General features: G+C 43.7%; 1 long non-coding RNA gene across 1 annotated transcript; it reads left to right on the top strand.

The window, feature by feature from the left end:
* Positions 1-332: 332 nt before the first annotated feature.
* On the top strand, positions 333-21,921 carry LOC308475907. Its single transcript, XR_013985517.1, has 3 exons — positions 333-670; positions 2,606-2,670; positions 21,443-21,921. It is a non-coding gene; the product is annotated as an uncharacterized lncRNA (long non-coding RNA).
* Positions 21,922-22,795: the final 874 nt, after the last annotated feature.

Genomic DNA, 22,795 nt, shown 5'->3' with positions numbered 1-22,795 from the left:
TTGTAAAATTAATGAATAACGCTGGAATGTCAAAATTGACTGTAAAACCAAGAGATCAAAATAGCAAACTGTTTATGGGAAATTGGAGGCCTTTTTGGACTATCTGTCAAAATATTTTAGCGAAACGAAATCTCGCGCAGGTTTTGAGATATGAGCGGCGGGGGGCGGGAATGTGATATAAAATGTTACAAGTGAAGTGCAGATCTAACCATGAAGCTGTTGTAGTTTCAGGGACACACAGGAAACCATCTCTGCAGAAAACCTCACACTGTCTTGCAGCTGCCTACCATACCCAGCATAATGTGCTTATGCGGTAAAGGCATCACAATGATCCATTGTGATCTTATCAGAACAACGTTTGCAGTGGTGCAAACTGTTAGGAGGAGAAGGCTGGAAGCAAAAGGGTTAAAAAAGATCACACGCTGCCTTGTAAAGATAGCAGGAATTAGGGAACAGGCGACAGATGTTCCATGTGGAGGCACTTAGCTTTATGGTGCCACCTGGACCCATTTAATACCTTTAAAAGCAATCACTTGGTCATTTGCGAAAGCAGATATAGGGACTGAGTTGTTTGAAAACAGAGGCATCTTTGGCCAAGTCTGTCTACCACTTCCAGGATGTTCTGCTGTGACAAATGGCGGAAGAAAGTTTGCTGTTTGCTGTCTCAAAGGTATAAATCATTGCTAGGTGAATTGCTATGCCATAAACAATGTTCAAAATGCAAGGTGGCGGGAAACTAATTTCAAATGATACAGGTACATTTAATTGCCTATTTGATTTTGTTTATGATTCATTTCCCATGAGACATCCCAAAGTGGTTAACAAATAAATGAAAACATCAATAAAAGTGTGTGAGAGAGAAGGAGGGAGGGAGGAGAGATGGTGGATGGATGGATGGAGAGATAGAGAGATGCTATGGACAAAATTTCTCTGAGTCCTACCCAAGTCAGGTCTATTCAGAAGGACTTTGACATCAGATGAGGAAGACAGGCAAACTTATGTCAGTGTACCGGAAGAAGCAAATATCACCAGTGTAGAAGCAACGATTCTTTAACATCAACTCCGTTGGACGGGTCATGTTGTTCGGATGCCTGATTATCGTCTTCCAAAGCAACTACTCTATTCCCAACTTAAGAATGGAAAGCGACATACCAGTGGACAACAAAAGAGATTTAAAGACTCTCTCAAGGCAAATCTTTTTAAAAAATGTAGTATAAACACTGACAACTGGGAATCATTGGCCTGCAAGTGCTCCAATTGGAGAACAGCCTTCACCAAAGGCGTCACAGACTTTGAAGAAGCACAAACTCAGGACAAAGGGCAAAAAGAGCTAAGAGGAAGGCATGTTTGGCAAATCCTCACCATGATCAACTCCCACCCGGAAACCTATGTCCCCACTGTAGAAGGATGTGCAAATTCAGAATGGTCTCCACAGTCACTTATGAACACCCTGTTAAGACCATATTCATGGAAGACAATCTTACTTGGCTATGAGTGACCGTCAAAGAAGAAGAGGCATGAACTGCTATGGGTCTGGTTGGGTGGTCCACAGCCATCCATGGTTGTCATCAGGAAGGAACATCAGACAGGAAAGAGAGGCAAGCAGGGTGGGGAAACCCTTCAGGAAAGTCAAGATCTCTGCTTGGTGGCTGCATCTTCCAGGAGGAGGAAGGCCCAACTTCCTGTGTGCCTGTTGCTCTTCTTCCTGCCTGATGCCTCCCCACACCTCAGCATCCTGCAGCTTGTGGGTGGGTGATGTCCACAAGCAGCTTTCTTTTCAAATGGGGTGAATCTGTGGGAGGGAGGCACCCACCATCTCAGCCAGGGTGCCTCTGCCCTTCTCTTAGCTATGTATTTAATTAGGATTTCAGAACACTAATTCAATTCAATTTATTTATTAAATTTATATACCACCCGTCATCCGAAGATCACAGGGTGGTTTACAACAGAAAAGCTTAAAAAATGCACCCCATAGTAAGAAACCAAAACAATGACACACACACCAAAAATTAGTCCTGCCCCTGAACTTACGTGGACCCAAGCGTGGGGTGGTGGTCCTAGGGTCAGCCAAGGGTGGGGCAACCCAAGGCTCTTTGTATCGGAGCCAAAGGTGGGGTAGATTGGGAGACTGCCACAGCCCTCTCACATCCCCCCTGCAGCCTTGATTCCGGGGACCTCAATCAGGGCAACCCAACCTGGACTAACCTGAGGACGACCTACCTCACACTGGACCCAGTTCCAAAGAAGTTCAGGAACAAGGCTTATGTTTAATTAGGAGCTTTTCTGAAACCCTAATTAAACATATGGCCAGGTAGGGGAAGGAGATATTGTTCCCCTCTCCACTTCCATGAGAGCAAGGGGTGTTAATTCTATGGGTGGTCCTTTACAAGTAGCTTTGGCCTTGATACAAAAATTACCCAATAGCTTGAAGGGCTTGTATAGACTTTCCAGCGGAGGAAATGAGATGTTTCTACTTGACTGGCTTAGATGAATGTAAAAGAGGTTTTTCACTTGAAATGGGGAATTTATAGGCCAGCATCTTGGGGGTTCATCTGCCAGCTGAGAAGCCCCAGGAGACGACTGTCCTTCTGAATCCCTCCTTCAGGGGCCTTCTGAGCAGCTGGAGAGACGGAAGAAGCTGAGTAGTAATGACTGAAGAGGCAACAGATGGTAAGTTAAATATTCCTCTGGGAGCTGGTCAGCTTGACAGTCATTCTATAAATAATGCGCTGAGTTTTTACTACTCTTCCTGTGAGTAGAGGTTGTTTCACAATTGCTTCCCACGCAGCCTTCGTCCTTCCTGTTTTCCAAGCCAAAAATATCTCCAGGAAAATTACACAGGAAGACTTCCCCAGCCTACTACAGTTTTCTTATATCCTAAGCCCAGGAAGATGTTCCATGTTTACTATTCAGCTGCTCAAAACACACAGCTCTCTCCGACTGTGTACATAAGTATACCTTTAAAACACATCCAAAGCACATTCTTTCCTTCAAAGAGTTCTGGGCAATTCCAGAGTTACGGTTTTCAGCAACCCTTAGCAAATTACAGTACCTACAGAAAACTCTGACAGTCTGCAAGAGACCAGAGGATCAGTGTTAATATACCCTCCAACTTTTCTCTGATGAAAACAGGGATGTCCTAATTATTATTATTATTATTATTATTATTATTATTATTATTATTACCCCGCCCATCTGACTAGGTTGCCCCAGCCACTCTGGGTGGCTTCCAACATATATAAAACCATAATAAAACATTGCACATTTTTAAAAAACTTCCATATGCAGCGCTGCCTTCCGATGTTTTCTAAAGGTTGTATAGTTACTGATCTCCTTGGATCGGGGGTCGCATAACTCCATACCCTCCAACGTTTCTCTGATGAAAATAAGGATGTCCTAAGGAAAAGTGGGATATTTGGGGATCAAACCAGAAACTGGGGTGGCTTCTGTAAATCCAGGACTGTCCTTGGAAAATAGGGACACTTGAAGGGTCTGTGTTAAGAACCAGATTTAGTCCTGTGCTTCTGAAATAATCTGAGGTGGAATTTCCCAGTTCTAAGGCATCCATCTATAGCAAGAGCTGCTCGGGTGAGCGGAATTAGGATCCAGCAGATCTTAAGCAGGCAGAAGCCCTGAGAAAGAGGCATCTGGTGGGATCAGAGAGGGGCCACTTACATTGGATCCTAAGCCCATTCAGCTCAGTCACATGTACTGTCAACCCAGAAGAAAGGGTGGTGTGAGTCAAACACTATTCTAAAGGCTTGTTTCCCCTCTGTGAGGCTTAGGTTAGCTCAGCCAGCTTTAGCCTGATCCTGAATGGAGTTTCGATCTGGTTTCATTTCTGCCGAACTTGTATAGTTTTGAAGTATTTTATTTCCGATGGAAAGATGGAATTCTTAATTGATATGGAAAATAAGGGTCTCCAGGGTTATAAAAAGACAACTGGGGGGGGGAACGGTATTGAAAGACAAGAGTTTTATTTCGTGTCAATGGTACAGACAGTCTCTGCAGTCTCCCTCCGCCCCCGCTCCCCAAAGATAGTTTGTTAATGAATCAAAAGCTGGATTTTGGAGGCGGGGGTTGCGGATATTCACATCACATTTCAGAGATAGTAAGGCCCCTTCCTTTCCCTGCAGCCATAACAAAAATAATCAGGAACAAATGTAATTAACTGAAAACACATGCCGCCATAGGTACAGAGAGAGATTTCCGGAAGTAAGGCAGAACTGTAACTGAACAGAAATTTATGCTAAAAGCGTAACTATGGGACGAAACAAAATCCCCTGGCTATTTACTATCTTATGAGCATGCCATAAAGATACACACACACACACACACACACACACACACACACATGCACAGACACACACACACACACACACCCTTAAGAACTTAAGTAACACCTCCTCAACCCACTTGGTTAGCTGGTTTACTGGTAATGCAGTTAACCCTTAAGTCACACACTGAATGATCTCTGCTGTTGCACTTCCAACAACCCGGCCACTCAGCACACAGGCCCTGCTCATTTCTTATTATTTATTACATTTAAACCCCACCTTTTCAGGTGGTGCTGTGGGTTAAACCATAGAGCCTAGGACTTGCCGATCAGAAGGTCGGAGGTTCGAATCCCCGCGACGGGGTGAGCTCCCATTACTCGGTCCCTGCTCCTGCCCACCTAGCAGTCCGAAAGCACGTCAAAGTGCAAGTAGAGAAATAGGTACCGTTCCAGCAGGAAGGTAAACAGCGTTTCCGTGCGCTGCTCTGGTTCACCAGAAGCGGCTTAGTCATGCTGGCCACATGACCCGGAAGCTGTACGCCGGCTCCCTCGGCCAGTAAAGTGAGATGAGCGCCGCAACCCCAGAGTCGGCCACGACTGGACCTAATGGTCAGGGGTCCCTTTACCTTTACCTTTACGTTTTTTTAAAAGAGCTCCTGGCAGTGTATAAGGTTCACCCCCTCTCTTTTCGCATCTGGAAGCAGGCAACGTGTCCTAGGGAAAAGGCAGATTATCTTCCACTTTGCCATTCTTGTCATGCTATATTGGGGGGGGGGGTGTACATCAGGGAACCTGGGGCCTTCCAGATGTTGTTGGATACCAAGTCCCATCAGCCCTAGCCAGCCTGGCCAATGGACAAGGATGAATTGCAGTCCAACCATAACTAGGCTTCATCATCGATCCTGCAGGATTCCCATCTCTGGTGTACATCTTCCTGAAATCTTCCAACTTCCCTGTTTAGGGAAGCTTTTAGCCCTGTTTAGGGAAGCTTTTAATGTTTGACGGACTATTGTATTTTAATATTTTGTTGGAAGCCACCCAAAGTGGCTGGGGAAACCCAGTCAGATGGGCGGGGTATAAATAATAAATTATTATTATTATTATATTATATAACCACCTATCAGGGAGGGGAGAGGAGGCAGGGGAAGTCACATTCCACTAGTGGGCCTTGTCCTGTGTGTGCGTACCCCACTTAGTGCTATGTTGAATTCCACCCTCAGTCTTCAAGGGCGGCCCCGCATAGATCGCGCTGCAGTACTCTAGTCGGTAGGTCACCAGCTCATGGAATTCAGTGGCCAAGTGACCTGTAAATACTATTTTACAATACTTCTTTTTCACTTATAAAGGTGGCAGGGCCCACCTGCACGGCCATCGTTGTGTTGCCGTTTGCTGCTGCTGTTACACGTGCGGAAAGAAAGACAAGATCTCACACGACAAGGTGGATCATGCGTGCAGAGGACACATCAACACTGTCAAGTGGGCTGCAAAATGAAATGAAATATAAATATTCAAAAGTTGAACAAATGAGAGGGGTAGTACCAAAGATGCTCCTCGCCTGGGGTGCAAGGTAGTCATTCTCTCTCTTTTTTTTGAAAAAATATTTTATTGATTTTCCACATTTATAACAAATATAACATGTAAAAGACACAAAACGAAACACATTACAATACAGTGGTACCTCGGGTTAAGTACTTAATTCGTTCCGGAGGTCTGTACTTAACCTGAAACTGTTCTTAACCTGAAGCACCACTTTAGCTAATGGGGCCTCCCGCTGCCGTGCGCCGCTGGAGCACGATTTCTGTTCTCAACCTGAAGCAAAGTTCTTAACCTGAAGCACTATTTCTGGGTTAGCAGAGTGTGTAACCTGAAGCGTATGTAACCTGAAGCGTATGTAACCCAAGGTACCACTGTACTAAATGAAAAAAGAAAGAAAAAGAAAAACACTTAATACTTCTAAAATCCAAATTAACTTTCATTGTTATCTGACTTCCTCAAATCCCCCCTAACTGAATTTCATTGTGACACCTTTGTAACAGTTCTCCAAGATCATCTTTCTAATAAAATTAACTCCTAGTCATTCTCCATTAATATTCCATTGCAGCAGATGATAAATGCACTGTCACACTGAATCCAGCATGCCCTGGCTAGTTTGATTGGGGGGAATTGATAGGGTTATTGTTGTGAAGCTGGCACAAGTTTATATATTCCACCACACACTTTGCAATGAGGGCGTATCAAAAATCACTCTACAGCAGACATGTAAATTTGGTGGTGCCTTTTCTATGTGATTTAAACCATTTACTGAAGAGTAGGGTTTAAAAAAAGTCTAAATCCCTAAACTTTCCATACCTGTTCTGACTGAATCCATGATTGCACTCAAATCTTTTCCCATTAATAACTTTAATGACTAAGCTCTGATTTAACAGAATGGGTGGGGGGATTCTTGTTCCTTTCCTGAAGGAGTGGCTGCTGTTAACGCTGACTGCTGGTTTAGTCAAGAGGCCCTCTGCATGTTTGAAGGATAATAATCGAGTGGTTCGTGTAGCTAGTCATATTGATGAGTAAGATTTCCTATGGACACTAATGGGGGAAAGAAAAAACACACACTCCATACGCAGAACTGGCAGTGGGAAAGGAAGAAACGAATGGGCACTTCCAAGGGATAATTGTATTTCTGCTTTGAAGCATATGGCAAGATCGGGCTGAGGTAACTTAGACAGCACTGAAGGCCATGTCAAGAATATATCATGACTCAGACGATGTCAGAGAACTGGAATATTTACCAATCCTTCCCAGAAAGAACTCCCACATTATGCTACCAGTCTCTTCCATCAGAATCCTCTTCAAAACTCACCATTTTTGTGATGTCTTTGGCCGAACCCCTTGGTCTACACCCTCAAACATACTCAATGAAGGTCCATAAAGCCTAAATCCATGCTATATTTTAAAGCTTTGTAATACAGTGGTACCTCAGGTTACATGCGCTTCAGGTTACATACGCTTCAGGTTACAGACTCTGCTAACCCAGAAATAGTGCTTCCGGTTAAGAACTTTGCTTCAGGGAAGTTTTTAATCTGTGATATTTTACTGTATTTTTGGTTTCTATGGAAGCCGCCCAGAGTGGCTGGGGAAACCCAGCCAGATGGGCGGGGTACAAATAATAAATTATTATTATTATTCAGGATGAGAACAAAAATTGTGCTCCAGCAGCGCGGCAGTGGCAGGAGGCCCCATTAGCTAAAGTGGTGCTTCAGGTTAAGAACAGTTTCAGGTTAAGAACGGACCTCCGGAACGAATTAAGTACTTAACCCGAGGTACCACTGTACAATTTTAAACAGTCTTCCCCTAAAGAATCCTGGGCACTGCAACTTGTTAAGAGTTCGGAGAGTTAATAACTGTCCCCCCTACAGATCTACAATTCCCAGAGTTCCCTGGGAAGAGGGATTGACTGTTAAACCACTACTGTAGCTCGGTGAGAGGAATAAGGATCTCCCAAGAACCCTCAGCACCCTTAACAAACTACAGTTCCCATGGTTGGGTGGGAATGTGCTTCAAATGTATGGGGTATATACAGTCCGTATTCCACCCCAACATACCAAAAAGCTGCAAACTGGGATCTGGACATCAGATTTCTATGAAATAGAATAATATGTACTGGTTATGGGAAGCTGATATCATAAATATGAACAAATTAAAACTGACATAATCATACTGTTGTTATTGCGGGGTGGGTGGGAATCAAATCAACCTGAATACAATAGGTAACACATACAAAGAACACATAGAATCATAGTCAATAAATAGTCAATAAATTCATTTTATTTGTTTGTTCTTATTATACATGAACAAAGGAAGAAAATAAGCTTAAAGCAGAATAACAACACCAACTGAGGCTTGCTCCCTTGGTCATCCCCAAGCCATTGAAAGAGAAGATTGCAAGGCATAACCTTCAGAGGGACCCATAAGTTAACCTCCAAGTTTGGAACACTAAGACAAAAGTCTCACAATCATAGAAATAGAATGGTCCAAGCCACCTCAAGAAGCTGAACTTCTCAAGGTCCTCTGGTGTGCAACTCTAGATACAATTCAATATCAGTTTCCCATCTGCATTTAGATACTCCCAAGCAGATTGTAATACAAACATTCGAAATCATTTGACTGGCTATCAGTCTCCCTACATACACAGAGCAAGATCTTATTAACTGACAGATATGTTCTACCCATGTCAGCATTGATGCCTATCAATGACCCATTTTGATACATATTTTAAATTATTTTGCTCAAAATTCTTTTTGCATTAAAAAGACGTTTAGAGCTTGGGCTTGTCAGACCCAAGAGTCAACAAGTTTTCTCCTTCACCTTCATCATTTCTGAGGTGCAGGGAGCCCCAAAGCAAATCTCTTTGTCTCCATTCCTTCTGGGCAAGAATGTCAAGTCTCAGGTTTAATCAAAGTGCTAATCCTAGGAGATTTACACAGGACAATATTGCATTCAGCGTTTTACACGAAAGCGACTAAGTGCTACAAATACCTGTGTGCGAAGTAATTTATTCCCTGGGGTTCCTCAAAGAAACAGATCTCGGAAAGACTGGAATAAGTTCTGCCATCAATTAACAAGTGGAATAGGCACACAGCTTTCGTGAGCAAGTGCTTCTATACGAAGCGTCTCACATTGGGTTTAAGAAGGCAGTGTTTTCGTCAGGCTGAAAGAGCAGCAAAGGAAAGAGATCACCTTTTCCAGCATGTGTTTGAGCATGTCTGTTTTTCTTGCATTAATCCATATAGCATTTCTGTGCATGTTGAAAATCTATGTACATGGTCCCTCGTATCCTACCAGTATACTGCTAAATACCAGCTGTCTGGAGACAAACATGGAAGGGCTTATTTCCTTCATGTCCCCTTGTAAGTCCCAAATATGTTTGAACCTGCTGTGGAAAAAGGGGAGTGGGAGAAATTGAAGGTGTCTGTTAGACAGCATGAGCTGCTGCCAACTGATTTCTCTACTACCTGGGACCCTGCTGTGAAAAAGTGGGAGAGGGAGGAATTGGTGGAGAAGCCAGCACTGTTTTTGTCAGTGGAGGAGAACTCACAGGAAAAGCTCACGACTTGTGTGCCTGCTGAATTCGGCGGGTGGTCTTCTGTCATGAATGCTTTAGTTGAGATTCCCACATTGTCAGAGGTTGGACTTGAATGACCCTCATGTTCCCTTCCAACTCTACAATTCTATGATTCCATAAAGCCTGCCAAATGAGATTCTTTTCAAGGTAATGGCTTTGGCTGGCTAGTTAAGTACCGCAATTTAGCATATCCAAAGATGTTGCTCTATGCCACAGACAAATGTGGCGGGTCTTTTCCACACTTCCCTCACCTGGCTGGTACATAGGAGAACAATAGCCAGAGTTATTTTGGATGTGAGCAGAAAATCCAGATGCTGAAAGATGGAGATGGAGACATATTTGCTCTGGACTGGATTTGGGGGCTGCCCTGGAAACCTAATTGGGAAGCAAGTTCTATGGGAGCATCAACACCGTGAGACCTTTGTGCTCAAGTTGCATATATGTGCAAATGAAACCAAATATCCTAAAGGCTCCACAGTCTCCATTGATCTTTTTTTTTTTTTAAAGCAATTTATTGGGTTTCACAATAGAAATAAACATAATAAACAATATAACATTTGTCTTAACATAGTTTCACATTTTCTTTGGACTTCCTCACATCTCCCGCTCCCACTTTCATCGTTATAACATTTTGTCAGCAATTTATCATCTTATTTAGATTCTTATATCCCTTCTATGTTTCATAATCTTATAGTTCTCGAAAGGAGTTAAATTTTCACAGTCTTACTTATTTTCTTAAAAAACTTCTAAGTTTAGTGGTGCTCAGTTATTTTGGTCTAGCATCTTATTTAGCATTCGCTCAAACTACAATGTTTTTGTAAATAATTCTTAAATTTCTTCCAATCCTCCTCAATCCTCTCTTCTCCCAGGTCACAGTCTCCATTGATCTTTATTCAAAGGAAACCAAACTCTGGATAAGTGCAGACACCCCTGGAAATCTCTCATGCTTGGAATTTAGGGTGGAGCATAACAATATTTTATACAATATTGTTTAGTTTAAGCTGCTAAATTATGTTCGCTTTTTTGTATTACTTCACATAATGTTACATGGAATGATTTATTTTTTTATTGTGATGTATAATTGTTTCTAAAAGGTTTTTGAGTTGGACTTCTTGTTCATTTGATATGTTGGGAGCCATGTTGGACACAGTTTAGTGGGGAGCAGGCATACACCTACATTGACATTATCCTTTTTTTTGGATGTGTCAATTTTGTAGGTACAGAATTAGTGTTTTCCTTTTTAAAAATCTGGGGGAGCATTCAAGCATGCGTCCCCTATTTCTGCACTCTGAAATGGTACAGACCAACAAAAACTGCACCACATGACTGCTGAACTCTCAGGGTAGATAATACTTTGTCTCCTGTTTGCTTTTTGGAACTTTTTGAGAGATGACAGATATTTCCAAGCTGTCCTCTTGGAACTCTTCATTCCATAGCATTGTATGCCTTTAACCGAAAACCTAATATTTACAAGTCAAAAGAGTCCCCACTGATGAGATACATTCAACAGCTGCTGTTACCCTATTAAATGCCATTCCACTTGATGGCAAGACGGTGATTGCAATTCACCATCCAAGTACACCAACTACCCAGAAGCTCCTAATCAACCCTACCCTGTTTTTTAAAAAAGAAAAACCTACTAGATCCTGCCTCCCTTGACCCATCAAAACCCTCAGGGGTGATGCACAAAAATGGAAAGAGGACGAGATTCCAACCAAAGAAAAATGGCTTCTAAAATTAATGGATTATGCTGAAATGGTGAAATTGAGTGGAAAACCAAGAGATCAAAATGATGAACCATTTATGGGAAATTGGAGGCCTTTTTGAACTATCTGTCAAAGTATTTTAACGATATGAAATTGCGAGCAGGATTTGAAATACGAGTGGCAGGGAAAAAATGAATAAGATGGAATGTTAGTAAAAAGTATAATGCAGCAATTAAGGATTAAAATAAAAGCATCAGGGCGGAAGGGGTGGGAAGCCAAAAAGAAAACATAAAATATATCATTCACTTATATTTAAGTAAATTCGTTAAAACCTTTGAAAAACTAATACAAATAATATTTTTTAAAACCCTCAGGAGTGTACCTACTTATCTACCAAAAATTCATTAGATTCCGTCCCTTGACTAGTTATTCCCATCCCTGTCTCTGCTCACCAGGTGTGTATAAAATCACAACTTGGCAGCCTTACTAGTGACAGCTTTGTTAAGGTGTTTTTTGGGTTTTTTTTTTAATTTGTGCCCTTCTACAGCTTCATAGTTTGAAGTAAGAAAGAAAGTGACATTTTGCTGACCAGGCCAACTCCATGCCCTCCCCAAATGGCTATGTGAATAATACCATTTACAAATATGTCTTGCTATTGAGCAGACCACCAGAGGGGTTGCTTTTGCAAGGAAGGGCTTCTTGTTTAATCATTCATCGCACCTTCTACAAACATCTGGTTTTCTTTCAACCCGTCTTGTCCCTGTTGAGACAATGCTAAGGCAATTGTTCATCTGGAGAACATTGAAAAGTTTAGGAAGGAAATATGAAAGGACAATGATGAATACGAGGTCTTTGACTGGCAAATGAGATACCTCCTAGTAGGCATCAGGGACGGAATTCCTTTCCATGGGACACTCAGTGCTACCTCATAAAACTTCACCAAATTGTGTAATAAACTGTGGGATGCTTTTTGAGTCATTCTTAGCAGAGTCCCTTCGTGACTCACTTAGTAAGGATCTGAAGAAACCTATTAGTGGGCAGTGCTGAAACGGCAAAGTGCTAACTTTCGCCACCACCGCCCTCAGCCCAGTAAAATTATACACATCGTGTTTATAAGAGGAGATGTTTTCCTTGGCAGGAGTTGTGATGACCAAGAAGGAGTCCAACTCACAGGAAAGTATGAACAGACTGACCACTCACACAGCAGAGCTTCAGCACCCACTAGTCTTCCACTCAGACATAAACTATGTAATTTTAGAACATGTTGGCAGAAACTTGATTGCAGAGCGAGCAAAGTGGCCACAAAGGAACGGCAGAGCAGGAGCCAGCCTTTAAGTATTCTGGTGTGGGATGGAGGAAGTGGGAACAGGGTGGCAAGAGGAGATGGGGGGGGATAGATGGTTCTCTTTAAAATCACCACCAGGAGTGAAATGATGATCTGGGGAAGACCTTCCTGTCTTCCAGTGGATACGCTGAATGAGTCACAACAGAAATCTCAGCTTAAAAAAAGAAAAACACATACAGAACTAGACGTTTCCTGCACCTCGTAGCATGAGAAAAGAAATCAGGGGAGAAAATCAAAGGCAATGCAATCTCTGCTGAAGAGCCAAGCCTTCAGTCTCAGTCAAGAAGAGGGGAAAGCGGGGATGAGGGCAGCTCAGTCCCACGAACCAAATGTCACCCTCCAGTCCTCTCTGTTTGGCTCTTGGAACACTCCCCAGCTACACCTCTTCTCCTTAGGTCCCACCTCTACGCAACCTTCTTTTCGTGCTTTACCTGACTGGCACGAGTCTTTGAAAGTTGGTCGCATTTCTGGTTTGCCTGGGTAGAAAATAAAAAAAGTTGTGCAAATGCGTGTAGGAACCAGCTTATGCAGCTTTATTTTATTTTTTAATTATCTTTTTTATTTGACTTTCAAAAAAGTAAACAAACCATAGTACAAAATCAAAATATCGAGATTACTCTGAATCTGCCCCCATCCCTACCATGAGTCCTTTTAATTCTATTTTCAACTGCATATCAATACTTCTCCAATTTTTCATCTTCCTAAGTTATCTGTACATTATGTTACATTACAAGTGTATTTAAAATCCTGCTAATGTTTTAACCTGTTTACAATGATTTTGTATATACATTATAAACATTTCCCATTCTTTTTTAAATTTCTTGTCTTCTTGATTTCTGAGCTTCCCAGTTAATTTTGCCATTTCGGCATAATCCATAAACTTGATCTGCCATTCTTCTCTGGTCGGGGCTGTCTCTTCCTTCCATCTCTGGGCTAGCAATATCCAAGCAGCCATTGTGGCATACATGAAAAATTTCCTCTGATCCTTTGGAATCTTGGTACCTAATAAAAAGGCTTCTGGTTTTTTAACAAAAGTTATTTTAAACATTTTTCCCCCATTTCATTATACCGTATTTTTCGCCCTATAGGACGCACTTTTTCCCCTCCAAAAATGAAGGGGAAATCTGGGTGCATCCTATGGGGCGAATGCAGGCTTTCGCTGAAGCTTGGAGAGCGAGAGGGGTCGGTGCGCACCGACCCCTATCGCTCTCCAGGCTTCGGGAACACATCCGCAGCCTAGGCAGCCCTGTGGGAGTTCCTGCAGGGCTCTCTAGGCTGCGGATAGCAGCCTGGTTCCCGGAGCACCGGGCGCGCTGAAAGCAGAGCGCCCGGCGCTTCGGGAACACATCCGCAGCCTAGGCAGCCCTGCGGTAGTTCCCGCAGGGCTGTTTAGGCTGCGGATAGCAGCCTGGTTACTGGAGCAGCGGGCGCGCTGAAAGCAGAGCGCCCAGCGCTTTGGGAACACATCCGCAGCGTGGGGAGCCCTGCGGGAGTTCCCCAGGGCTGTCTAGGCTGCGGATAGCAGCCTGGTTCCCGGAGCACCGGGCGCGCTGAAAGCAGAGCGCCCGGCGCTTCGGGAACACATCCGCAGCCTAGGCAGCCCTGCGGTAGTTCCCGCAGGGCTGTTTAGGCTGCGGATAGCAGCCTGGTTACTGGAGCGGCGGGCGCGCTGAAAGCAGAGCGCCCAGCGCTTTGGGAACACATCCACAGCGTGGGGAGCCCTGCGGGAGTTCCCCGCAGGGCTCCCCACGCTGCAGATAGCAGCCTGCCGCCCGGCGGGCAGGGTGCGCTGAAGCAGAGCTGAAGCAGACCCCTGACAGTTAAGTCCAGTCACGAACGACTCTGGGGTTGCAGCGCTTATCTTGCTTTACTGGCTGAGGGAGCCAACATTTGGCTGCAGACAGCTTCTGGGTCATGTGACCAGCATGACTAAGCCGCTTCTGGCGAACCAGAGCAGCGCACGGAAACGCCGTTTACCTTCCCGCCAGAGCAGTACCTATTTATCTACTTGCACTTTATCTACTTGCACGTGCTTTCGAACTGCTAGGTTGGCAGGAGCAGGGACCAAGCAATAGCAGCTCACCCCATTGCGGGGATTCGAACCATGACCTTCTGATCGGCAAGCCCTAGGCTCTGTGGTTTAGACCACAGCGCCACCCGCGTTGCAGCTTTAAATCCAACCTGCATAGTTTGCAACTCTCAAAGCCCAACATCATGAGATGGTTGACCGAGGGCTCAACTAATTTTTGCCTGCCTGTGAGTGAAAAGGCAGGTAAGATATTTAGGTGTCTGAATGGTACTCTTGTCATGGCAGAATTATAATAAAAAATACTTGACAATGTGCTATCCATTAGGAGGTAGGTGCCCCCATACCTGCTGCCTGAGATGGGCAGTATCAGTCTTGCTAATGAGAGGGCTAGACCTGGGCTGTCAGATAGATAGATAAAACAATTATTTGAGTAAGCCACAGCAAAGGAATCAAATCCAATAAACACAGATGTAGCTAGATGGTGCGCTATACAAAATACGTTCTGAGAATTTAGGTAAAGGTAAAGGGACCCCTGACCATTAGGTCCAGTCGTGACTGACTATGGGGTTGCGGCGCTCATCTCGCTTTACTGGCTGAGGGAGCCGGCATACAGCTTCCGGGTCATGTGGCCAGCATGACTTAGCTGCTTCTGGCGAACCAGAGCAGCGCATGGAAACGCTGTTTACCTTCCCGCCGGAGCGGTACCTATTTATCTACTTGCACTTTGACGTGCTTTCGAACTGCTAGGTTGGCAGGAGCAGGGACCGAGCAACGGGAGCTCACCCCATCACGGGGATTCGAACCGCCGACCTTCTGATCGGCAAGTCCTAGGCTCTGTGGTTTAACCCACAGTGCCACCCACTGTACAAATGAAAGAGTTCATAACTGTCCTCGACCACAAATGAAGCATATGAACGAGTGGGCTTTCCTTGCAAGGCATTAAACAGGTTCGTCAGATGGTAGATCTAATTCTAATTGCTGTCAAACATATCTCTAAGCTTGACAGCCTGGCTGTTGGGTTGTATTTATTTGGCTTGGTGGGTCATGAGTTGCACAGGTTTTTTTCAGACAATTGAAAACAGGTGTTCCACACACCCCAGCCACCACCACCACCCCCAATAAAAATGACATCCCGATGGGTTTGTTTTGCATAACACCACCCTGCTAAGTGTTTTCTGTGTTGCAATTTCATTCCTACACCTCCTTTGCTTTTCAGGACTTGCCGTTTCAATATATTGCCTGCTTGCTAGCAAATGGATCTGAAAATCCCACTTTTGAGAATTTTTGTTGTATTGATTCAGTCCCTGGATGGCTGTAATATGAGAAATATGTGGAAACTTGAAAATGGTATTTTGTTTACCCTCGTTTGCAGCTGCCAAAACAGCTGCCATTGAGCTTTTTTTAAAAAAGGAAACAAGGGCCTGTTATCTGACGGGGAGGAAAATAGACGTATTCTCACAACCAGCCCAATGCATTTCTCAAATGTGTACTTTAGAAAAGGGTGTGCAGAGACAATTTAGGTAAAGGGGAAATAAAAATGGACAAAGTCACCCAATGATTTATCACAGAGACAACTTCAGAAACCTTTTTGCAAGGTTCAGACCTTCTTGCAAAGCCTTACAGATTCTCTCTCTCTCTCTCTCTCTCTCTCTCTCACACACACACACACACACACAGAAGGCCCTGTTTTTTTGCCCTGTTTTGTTAATTCCTTTGCATGTGTGTGTGCAACGTCAAAAATAGGAGTGGTGTAGAATCTCACAACTTGCAATGTGGAGTGTTTCTCCTCCTGTTGTTGTCATTTCCCACCCGGTTTGAGGAGCCAGCCACACTCTTTTCCAGAATCTGCAATTTGATTCCCTTCCCCATCCTCTGATTTCCATGCTTAGTTCTCATAGGGTTGCTTGGAGGCAACTCCTTCTCCCTCCCACTTGAGATTATTTTCTATTTTCCCTCTGAAGGTTTTGTACCTTTCCCACAAGCCTCTTGATATCCCCCCCCCCTTGCACATAGATTGTGCCATTTTGAATACATACAGATTGTCACTACTTTTTATGAATTAGTTTTTATTAAAGGTTTTATTGTGCTACAAAACAAACAAATGTGGGGAAACTACATGTTTTGTCTCCCCTTTCGAACTATCGAGTCTTTTTCACAGTTTGCTTGCATGTAGTGAGACACACTTTTGTCATCGACAACTTGTGATTGGGGGGAAAGAGAGGGAGAGACAGAGAAAGATGGAGGTTTGTGTCAGCATCAGGGGGATAGGTTGTGTGTGTGTGTGTGTGTGTGTGTGTGTGTGTGTGTGTGTGTCTATATATACACACATACACTCTAAGAGGTTAGGGGGTCCAGAGCTTGATTGGTTGCATTCAGTTGGTTACAGTGGGGCTTGTTTGTGGGGGGGGCAGGTTATTGGGTCATGTTCGCCATATTGATTCGAAGGAAGCATTATTTTGCCCAAAAAAGAAATCAAGAATTTCCCCATCCCATCCTCTCTGCAACTCATACAGCAAGAAAAAAAAAAGGAAGCCAGGCTGGTCTAACTGCAGAAAGCCAAACAGCATCCAAATGTCTTTAATTTAGTTTAAAAGAAGTGGAAAGTAAATTTCTCATAAACCTCTGAAGAGGCTGTAAGTTTCGGTCCTTGAGGACCATGGTTTGTTGACTCGGGCTGTTTGTAGCAGTGTATCCGTTCCACTGTAAAGGACAAGAAAGATTTTAACTTTTTCTGTGTAGTTCTAACACAGAGAGGCAGAAGAACCTGCTGCTTTAAGTATATCCTGTTTTGAATTTATTGTATATTATTGATCAGCACCACACACCAGACTTTTTAATAGCTTGATGCTATACTGTTGCACATGAGGGGAAGGTCAAGGGAGAAACCTAAATAAGTTTCAACTTAACTGACAACTGTCACTCTGTATTGGTGTATTGTTTTTCTTGACAAGAGTAACAGACTCAACCACACAAACAGGCATCAGATACAAAAATGAAACTGTTTCTCCCCCTGCTCTCTCCCCCTCCCTCTCTCTCACCCTGAGGTTACCCCCCTAGCAACAAAATTTCAACTTTGCTTTCTTCAATGAATTTTGGAATTCCTCCTCAGGCAAAGCCTCTGAAGAACATCAAGGGAACCCATTTATGAGCCTTGGGTTCAAAAGCCCTGAAAAGACCCATTCTTCCTAAACAGAGGGTCAGTTCACCATTGAGAATTGAGGGAGTAAGATTTCCTTCTGGTGATTACTGCCTTGATTTCACGAGACTTTAGGTGTCCTCATCCCCATGCCTTTCCATCCGTATGTTCAGCTGGCATTTGAAAGGGCTCTGTCAGCATACAGATTGGGGCAGGATCTCTGCACATCTAGAGTACCGTGTCCCTTCTAAGACAGTCTGATAATGAAGTAGGCAGGAGAGTGGCAGCTGGATGTTAAAGCTGGTGAAGATGTCTTTTCCCCAAGATGGCTAGGCATTTAACTATACAACTGGTGCAACTGCATTATGTTGGAGGAGGGTCCTCACAGAGCTCCATAAATCAATCTGCAGGGTTTTCCTATTTTGAAACGCAGGTTTACTCATGGGTGCTGCTCTGCAGATCTCTTTAAGTCCCTTCCTCCAACACTGAACTGCTCACACAGATAGACCTCCCGTGAGATGTGAGATGCCCAAGAAAGCCAGGGAAAGTTAACCTGTGGACTCCATCTTGATCTTTTTCCAGCTCTTGGAATTGTGGAAACTTGGAGCAGATGTGAAAAACTCCTAATCCTCAGCTGTAGTCATCCTGGCTCAAGAAGCCAGGACAAATAAAAATGATGGCTAACACTTCCAATAGATGCTCAAGCCCAAGCTTTGGTTAGCCTCCAAGAGAAAGATGTTAAATAAATATGGGACAGAGACTGGGATGTGCTTTCTGCTATCCAGATGTGGTTCATGGATGGCAATATTCAGAAGAAGTTCTTGGAGATCATTATGTGGCATGGAGTGAATACAAACATCTTCCATCACATTCTCAAAGAGTTCTTGAAGCAATTTAAAGCTTTTTTTTTAATATCAAAAATGTAATTGTGGCATTATAGGTCACAAACTGTGCCTGATTTTTTAAAAAAATTCTGAGAAGCACATAACCCTACCTGTTTAGAGGCAGTGGCAGGTTTAATGCAGTCACCGGAAGGAAATGTGCTTCAGTGTGTGATTTTTCACTATCCATTGCAATAATAATTTAAAAAACCAGGACCAAAGTAGTCCCAAAAATTAATAAATGCACCTTTCATTCTCAGCCTTCACGGCTTTGACAATTAAATATCAACCACAGAATAACCACAGATTAAGGATGCAATCCTATATACAGTATACATGTAACCAGAGTAAGTTTCATTGAACATATTAAAGGTAAAGGGACCATTAGGTCCAGTCGTGACCAACTCTGGGGTTGCGGTGCTCATCTCGCTTTATTGGCTGAGGGAGCCGGCGTACAGCTTCCGGGTCATGTGGCCAGCATAACTAAGCTTCTGGTGAACGAGAGCAGCGCACAGAAACGCCGTTTACCTTCCCGCTGGAGCAGTACCTATTTATCTACTTGTACTTTGATGTGCTTTTGAACTGCTAGGTTGGCAGGAACAGGGACTGAGCAACGGGAGCTCACCCCGTTGCAGGGATTCGAACCGCTGACCTTCTGATCAGCAAGTCCTTGAACACATTAGGTAGGGAAAAAATCTACCTAACATGTTTGCCAGTAAGCATATTTATAAAGCAACTTGAGCCGTAGTTTCCCAAAGAAAAATATATACCATTTTCATTCGGGGGGGGGGGGGGGAGAGAGAGAAGCATATTTATTGCAATCTGAATCTATTGTTCCATGATTTCCAAGCCATGACCTGCCTTGGAGGTTCTATCATTGTTCCAGTGCTTGACTGGCAGAGCATGAAACAAACATGCTAAATATGAGAGATTGCCTGTAATGTTATTCTATCAAAATGGCAATTTCCGAAAGGATTTGAAATGGAGCTTGCCTTTCCTTAAACGTCAGGGAGGTCCACCCCTAGTTGCCAAGATGGTCTCCAGCTCAAGCTGGTCCTAATATCTCCACACAAAAACATTCCTTTCCCTCAGATTTATTTTTAAGGCCTAATCTCAAGCAGATTTTAGAGAACATGTCAGAAGCTGGAGTTTTCTGCAGTTAGCGCTGTTGAATTTAAAGCTCTTCACCACAGTTTGATGGGCTACAGTGCATGAAATATCTTCATACCGTAGTTTCCTTCTCATGAGGTTAACTCTTCTAAATCTAACATTAACGTAAAAAAAAAAAAAGGTAAAACCCACACACCACAATGACAAGGAGGAACAAGCCGAAATCAAAAGGATGGAGAAGCCACAGAAGTAAAGAATGGCTCCCCATCTCCAAGAATGCAGCCCGCATTTGACTTAGCTCTCACATCTATCAAGATGTCTATGGCATTTCTAAGATGGCAGAAGCTTGGCAGTGACTGGCGATTGGATTGTGGCTTGGCACCAGTTTCAGTGTCGCATTTTGGACAAGGTGAAATTGTAAAATAAGTTTCCTAGGTGGTATTATGGGATCTCATCATGACTAAGATTTCACACACAGTATTTAAAGTGCTTTTCAGCAGCTGTGTGTGTGTGAGAGAGAGAGAGAGTTAGTTAAATGTACTTGTTTGGGATTTTTGAATCAACTGAGGGTCATGTGAACTGTTTTAACTGATTTTAATATAATCAGTAAATAGTTAACGGATGATAAATACAATAAACGACACTAATAATCATGTAAGAAGGTCATGTTCCAACCTTACTGCATTTTCTGTGTCGCATGCAACTAGAACTATTCTGCTTCTAGTGCGCTTAAGATTTCTATCCCCTTTTTTCATTTGGGGTTTACACACATATTTTAACCTCCGAGTTCAGAGGTGTGTCTTTAGTCACTGTTAGTAGGCATGGTTTTATTACGTCTTCCCCATGATCCATGGACATCTGTGGCACAGACATTTTCTTTCTCCGCTTCCTGGTGGTGTGCGGTAAAAGTGATAAGACTGGATAGAACCTTGTTGGTTTCAGCAGTCATTTTTCCATAGCCGTCATCTATGAGATATCCACAGCTCTCTTTTCAGAGCAAGTCGCCAGGGGTTCCCGGGAGATGGGGAAAGGAGAGCAAGGGAATCGCTGCACGAAATCACAGGCTGGCCCAGTGGGTGAGGCAGTGCATTGCTGAGAAATGTGTGTGATCTTAGGACTTGAAAATAAAGTACAAATCGAGGGCTACAGAGGTCCTTAAAGTGTCAAGATTGTCATCAACTGGTCTACATCCACTGGGGCAGGATCTTCTAATCCATGAAACTGTATTAATTTCCAAAGATTAAAATGGTGATGGCTATGCTGGGAAATATGATTCTGCTCTATGTCTTTTATATATATATATAAATTTCACTTTGCGTTTTACATATATTTACATCATCATCATCATCATCATCTTTGTATCAATCTGCATTTTCTTCTACTTCCCTCCCCTCCTTTCTGCATTTACTTATTTTATATATTTTTATTACTGCATATCCAATTTAAATCTATTTATTTACTTCCCATTATATTCTCTTTTAGTTATCCGTTAATGTACCAGTTTATGCCAACCCTGCTAACGTTTTAAGTTGTTTACAATGCGCCTTCAAATAACCAATAGATTTTTCTCCACTAAGTCATAAAGAGTCTCTTATCTTGATTTCATATTCTTCCATTAACTTTCACCATTTCTGCATATTCCATCAGTTTTAATTGCCAATCTCCTTTTGTTGAAACTGTTTCTTCTTTCCACCTTTGTGTATACATCATACAAGCTGCCGTGGTAGCATACATAAATTTTTCCCCCTCTATTCTTTGTATGCCTCTCCACCAGTTATTCCGATTCTGCGCTGTCTTAGTCAGATGAAACCCACAGCCAACAATTATTTCTATTTTTTTACAGAAAGGAAACCAAAGCCAAGAATGGGAAGTGACTTTGTCGATCAACAAATGGCCACACAACTTGCACTTGGTGATGGTGGAACCTGAACCCAGGTCCCCCAAAATCAATCCCAACCGACATGGAAAGAACAAAAGAAGGTTAATATCATATAAAGACTCTGCGCTATATGAAAACGTTGTTTGGGCTCACTTTGTCCAACATACAAGCACCTGTCCAAGGAACTCTCCACTCAGCTGGGCCAAATGAAAAGAGGAAAGGCAGCATGGTGCAGTGGTTAGAATGCCTCCTGCTGCAAGCTACGTGGCAGCTCAGTGGCTGAGCACACACTTTGCACATCCAATCCTTCACATTTCTGGTAAAATATATCAGCAGCAGGTAATCAGAAAGATCCCTGCTTTGACTCTGGAACGAGTCACTGCCAGGAAGGAGAGACAATCTTGGGACAGCTAAACCAATGTCCTAAACCAATCAACCTTTTTGAGTCCATGGCTCCTTTGACCAACTACATTCTTTCTGTGGCACCTCTGTGGGGTTCAGGAGCCCAGTTATGTCACCCCTTTCTCGCAGAACTGGCAGCCTCTTACCCTTTTTTGAACACCCTCCCTTGTGGAGTGTTTCCTCAACCTCCTCTTACCTGTCCTTGGGAGTCCTCCAGGCAGTCGCTACTGCCACCCCTGGTCTCTGAGCTCCCCACCCCCCACCCCAAAGAGAAGTGCCTCCTCACACTGCCTCACAGGGGCCTGGGAAGAGGATGCCCCCAGCCTTGGTGGCCCAACGGAGACTGGCCAGAGGTGAACATGAGGCTAACACCTTACCTTGGGAGGCAGCAGTGGCAGCAGCGGGCACCGCTGGGTTTGCATGCTGGAAAGGCTCCCTTTCAGCACCGGACACTCAGCTCCCAGGCAGGCCTTGCACACAACAAACACAAGAAAGGCCAGCACAATGCCTGCCTGGCTGGCCTCCCACTTGTTTGTCCATTCCCAAGAGCTGGTGGACTGCCTGACTGGGCTCCCTTGCCCACTTGCTTGCTTACCCCAAGGTCACCTCAGTTCTTGGCAACCAGCGTCCTCTTGCCACCCCACAGGCACCATTCACCTGTGGTGCCTGTAGCGAGGGCTGCTTCAACAAACTGCCACAAAAGCCTTTGGGAGGCAGAGACATGAGAGAGCTTCAGATGAAGGTGGGGAGGAAAGAGGGACAGAGACCAGTGCTGCCTGCCACACCCCGATTATCATTCAAGGCACCCTAGGGTGCCATGGCACCCTGGTTAAAAACCACTGTCCCAGCCTTTTAGAAGGCAGCTTCCAATGTAACTTGCCAGCTTAAAAAGTAACAGCCCAGCATGAAACAGAA

This window comes from Podarcis pityusensis, assembly GCF_964106645.2.
Source record: "Podarcis pityusensis genome assembly, chromosome: 4".
NCBI lineage: Eukaryota > Metazoa > Chordata > Lepidosauria > Squamata > Lacertidae > Podarcis > Podarcis pityusensis.
Note: the sequence above shows the minus strand (reverse complement) of the source record. Positions and strands in the feature narration are given on the sequence as shown.